The sequence below is a fragment of the Hylobates moloch genome, unplaced genomic scaffold (assembly GCF_009828535.3).
Source record: "Hylobates moloch isolate HMO894 unplaced genomic scaffold, HMol_V3 SCAFFOLD_22, whole genome shotgun sequence".
NCBI classification, from domain to species: Eukaryota; Metazoa; Chordata; class Mammalia; order Primates; family Hylobatidae; genus Hylobates; species Hylobates moloch.
This window is the reverse complement of record NW_026652297.1, coordinates 28,585,833-28,591,059: the sequence shown is the minus strand read 5'-3', so window position 1 is coordinate 28,591,059 and position 5,227 is coordinate 28,585,833. Positions and strand designations below refer to the sequence as shown.

Sequence of the window (5,227 nt, the reverse complement as noted above, 5' to 3'; positions counted from 1 at the left end):
AATTAGCTGGGCATGGTGGCAGGCGCTTGTAGTCCCAGCTACTCGGGAGGCTGAGGCAGGAGAATGGTGTGAACCCGGGAGGCGGAGCTTGCAGTGAGCCAAGATCATGCCACTGCACTCCAGGCTGGGTGTCAGAGTGAGAATCTGTCTCAAAAAAAAAAAAAAGAAAAACCATTGATAACACATCAGTAAATCTGAAAATATTTATACTGAACAAAAGAAGGCAGATAAAAGGAATGCTCAATGTATACTTTTATTTACTTTAAAAAAAAGTCTAGAAAATGCAAACTGATGTATAGTGACAAAAAAAGATCAATGACTATCTGGGAGGTGGGATAGGAAAGGGATTGCCAAGAAAAATGAGGAAAGTGTTCAGAGTGATGGGTTTAGTGGCATAAACATATGTCAAACTTTACCAAATTATATACTTTTAATATGTAAAGTTTCTTGTCTGTATTTTAAAAAAATGGAACAGTATATACAAATCTAGATTTTTGGCTTCTCTTGAAAAACTTACAAAATTTAGAAACACTGGACCCAAGTTCCTGTGTCACAACAATTAGCTACAGCCAAGTAGCAGCTAGACATATACTTTGAGTATCCACAGACCCAATCACTCTGTTTTTCTCATATATATCCATTTTCTTAATTTATTCTCTTCTTGGTCTCTGTAACACTCAAGTGTTTGATCCCTGCACCATCTCTGTACTCTCCCCTTCAGGAAAGGGAACTAGAAACTTCCAGCAAAGTCAAAGATTTTCATTTTAAATCTCCTGGGTCAATTAAAAAAGTAATATTCATCTCGTTTATTGTTAATAGGAATGTAAAATAGTACAGCCACTTTGGAAGGCAGTTTGGCAGTTTCTAACTATAAGATATAGCAATCATGCTTCTAGGTATTTACCCAACTGATTTGAAAACTCATGCCCACACAAAAAACTGCAAGGGAATGTTTGTAGTAACTTTACTCATAATTGCCCAAAACAGGAAGCAACTAAGATGTGCTTAAATAGCTGAATGGATAAACAAAGTGGTACACGTGTACAACGGGATATTATTTAGTGATTTTTGAAAAAGAACTACCAAGCTGCAAAAAGACATGGAGGAATTTCAAATGCATTCATTGCTAAATGAAAAATGTCAGTCTGAAAAGCCTATATGCTTATGTGATTCCAACTATATGACATTCTGGCAAAGGCAAAACTATAAACATAGTAAAAATGTCAGTGTCAGCCAGGATTCTGGGGGAAGGAGAGAGAGTTGAGTAGGTAAACCCCAAGGAATTTTTCAGGGTGGCAACATTATTCTTTACAATACTCTAATGGTAAATACATTATTATACTACACATTTGTCAAAACCTACAGAGCTTCATAGCACAAAGAGTGAGCCTTAATGCATGCAAATTTTTCAAAAATCATTTAGGAGTTTGGAGAATATCAAGATGAAATGCAGAATATGGCAAAATAATCTAATTGTATTACAAATGTATAAAACTACCTCCCTGAAGGGGGTTAGGGAGATATACTAACCTAACAAACCTGAAAATGGGTGGACTCCATAACACTAAAGCCAAAACAAATTGTACATAAGCACTATACTCTAGCTGCTAAAGTTGTTTCCCACAGGGTATAATTTAACAATCATGATACCGCTGTACATATATACTAGAACTGAACAAGTAAATAAACAGATCGCAAATGATGGGAGCCAGATTCTCACTGTTGGAGTTGGAGGTCGCAATTAAACAAGGGGAGGAGGCTAGACTGATTCATCTGGAAACGGATTCGAGCTGGAGCTATCAGTATGAAGTTATGTTTGGATTTCTATAGACAAGGCAGTTATATTCAGATCTATTTATACATATGTGTTTACAATGAGTTACTAAACACACATACATTTTCTTGCTCTGTCAATTGACAAGGCTCAAAAGCCTTGAAACAATGAACCCCAGAAACAATGAATGCACTTAGGACCCAGACCTTTCTCTGGACAACCACTTCCTACCTGCCCCTGGCCCTCCATTTCTTCCTCCTAAAGTGTACCTTGGTGATCATCTATTTCAATTCTTTAAGTTCTCAGATAATGAAAATAGGGGCACAAAAAGATGGCATTAGTTTTGCAAAGTCACAGAGCCAATTGATAATAGGGCCAGCAATGGAACTCCCCGATATTATTGCAATGGAACTTAAAGGGTAATTCCCATACTGTGGGGTGCATGTTTATTGTATTTTGTATAACAAAACAAACAAAAAAAGGACCATTTGGGACCAGCTCCCTCCCTTAAATATTCTCCAACACCTTTCTTAGGACTAGGAGTGCTGGAGATAAATTTGCCCCAGTTCTTTTTTGGATTCATTTTAATAAAAACTGCTCATCTTCTCAACCTCACCAGATTTTCTTTGACAGGTGTTGCATCTTCTTATGAGCATAAATGTCCTTCCAAAAGAAGAGTTAAATGGATTAGAGTTTGTTAACATTAAGCTTTTTAAAAACAAGCAAATAGAACAGAGGACATTTCGACTTGGCCCAAAATCAAAGAAACTGATGGACTGATGCGCTTATCTACTTTTTTTTTTTAAGTTTCATTATGTAACAAGGAAAAAATCATCTCAAACTTTCCTGGCCCTCACCCTTCCTGCTTCTCTTTGCTTTCTTTATACTTAAGCAAAGGCACTCAAAAAATTGGCTCTTAAAAATGTCTTTAGAAAAAGCGCCCGGTTGTAAGGTAGGTAATGTGCTTTCCTTTCTGCTTACTCTGGAGCTTTGCAGACAGTAAAACTCAAATTTCTTACACGTTGGCACTGTCTTAATTATTCCCCCTTTGTTTTATTTGATTGGAAGTAATTACAATAATTCGCAATTACCCATTAAATCACCTTTTTTCCAACAGCAGCACTGTCCTCTCTGTTTCACATGTTCCTAAAGTAACTTGAGAATAGTTTTTTTTTCCAAGGTCTTGCATCAATCGGGGCCCTATTTTATCCTATCTAATTTCTTACTTTCCTCCAGCATACCTTCCAGTTCACCCGAGCTAAAATTTCTTCCTTTCTACCCCCACCTCTCTCCCACCCTCAGTCTCATCTGTCTCATAAACACACATGCACACATACACAGGTACACATGTGTACCTTTGTACAAACATGCATACACACACATGTACACATCCACAGGTACACATATGTACTTTTGTACCTTGCTGACCATTGCATTCCCAGCTCAGAGGCTTCCAACCCTTTGTCTATGCAAACTCTACTCATCTTCCAAGCCTTGCAAAGTCACTTTGTTTCCAAAAACATTCCCTAATTTGCAAGATACTCTGCTGGGCACAGTTGAAGAAAAAAGATTAATTCTACATAGCTTCTATCCTCAAGGAGCTGGTAATGCTCGTTGGTTCCTTCTCAAAGATACTAGGACATTTCATCTCACCACAAGCACTTGATTATATAAAGAACATCTTGCTATTTTCTATCTCAACCATGGATTGTTAGAACATAAATCGTACATTATTCTCCATGATCTTTGCTTTGCTATTCCAATTTAGAGGAGGAGTGGGTGACAGGGGAAGGAAGATGTGAACACAGGGAAGGGCTCAGGTAATAATTTCAGTAGCCTTCAATTCTGGGCCTAGACCCAAGAGAATAACCAGGACTCTAAGTCACCTAGGGAAAGAATATACAGCAAGGCCCATGTACCATAAGTTTAAATATTTAAAAGTATAGATCAAGCTAACAAATAAAATATGCTCTCTCCTCCTGTCTTGATGAATAGTCCCTCACAACAACAAAATTGGAAAGCATGTGTAAAGCTAGGGTTTTAAATGACTAAAAGTCAATAAATATCAAAAATCCAAGGGGATTCCCTCTCCAAGGGAACATGCAGTGCCCCTCTCAGTAAAGTAGCAACCTGGAATAGAATCTGGCATGCCTAAGGTCTTTGAGGAATAGAGGATGCTTGTTTCCTCTGCCTTCCTTGGCTGCCTACATGGACACCTAAGTCTCTTCCCTTCAGGATTGTCCTCTCATGCATATGCTGAAGAGTTGTCTTTCTTGACATAGGCCAGAGACAATGATGTGTAGCAGGTTTCTTTAGTCATCAACTATGACCTTCCCACCAATAGGGAAATGTATATCCACAGAATCAGTCGAGTTGGACGGTTTGGCCATAAGGGTGTGGCTACTAACATGGTGACAGAAGAAAACAAGAGAACACTTCAAGACATTAAGACTTGCTACAACACCTCCACTGGGAAGATGCCCCTCAAGGTTGCTGACCTCATCTGAGGGGCTGTCCTACTACCTAGCCCCAGCCAGGGTTCAATCTTGGGGGGCTGAGGAGCAGCAGGAGATGGGGAGGAAGGGAGACAATAGGTGGACATCTTGTCTTTTTCTTTTTCTTTGAATAAATGTCATTTTTTTTTAGGCAAAAGAAATATATATATATATCTATCAAGAATGACTAAATATAATTATGATTGTCTTTTTCTAGTGCTCTGTTTCTGGGCTGGTAGCAGTGTATAGATCAGTAATACAAGCAAACATGGTTCATAATTACTACTTATTTATTCCATAAGCTTTATTTGCCTTGCCTTCATTTCAGCAAAATCACTGTTATCATTGAGATTTTCATGTTTCATATTCTATTGATAGTAGTGAGATTTTAAAATATATTTGTATCAAAGTTTACAAAATTTCAATATATTTTCAACAAATAGTAAATTTCAATAAAAAGTTTATTTTTATAATATGTTTCAAAAAGGTATTTTTTCCAAAGCACACAACGTAATCCATTAAAATTAAAAGACAAAAAAAGTAATTTAAAATATCAAAGTTTAAATCAAAATTATTTAAGTAAAGCTGAATTTTAACTTTTTAAATTAATTATATCTTACTATATACTTTATAAAAATAAATTTATTCCCAATTCAATGTCCATCTACTTGCCAATGAAGAATTAATATCAGATTTCACAATGTTACATCTGGATCCACACATATACAAATCGAAGAGTATTTTTGTTTAAAATTGAAAATGTTCTTCAGCTGTTAGAAGCAACTGTAGCAAATATTATGTCAATCCGTGAATAACTCTGAAACCACAATTAAAACCTGAAGAGAAACAAGAAATGGATACCAGGTACTACCGGAAAATTATACTTCATTATGCAAGAATCTATTGCATTCATGCTATCTGAGAAAATGACTTGACAAATTAATTTCAAATGTTTTAC

At 36.6% G+C, this 5,227-nt stretch overlaps 1 non-coding gene across 1 annotated transcript; it reads left to right on the top strand.

The window, feature by feature from the left end:
* The first annotated feature begins 3,845 nt into the window (after window positions 1-3,845).
* On the top strand, window positions 3,846-3,986 carry LOC116462165 (small nucleolar RNA SNORA67). The gene has a single exon (XR_004246262.1). It is a non-coding gene; the product is annotated as a small nucleolar RNA SNORA67 (small nucleolar RNA).
* Window positions 3,987-5,227: the final 1,241 nt, after the last annotated feature.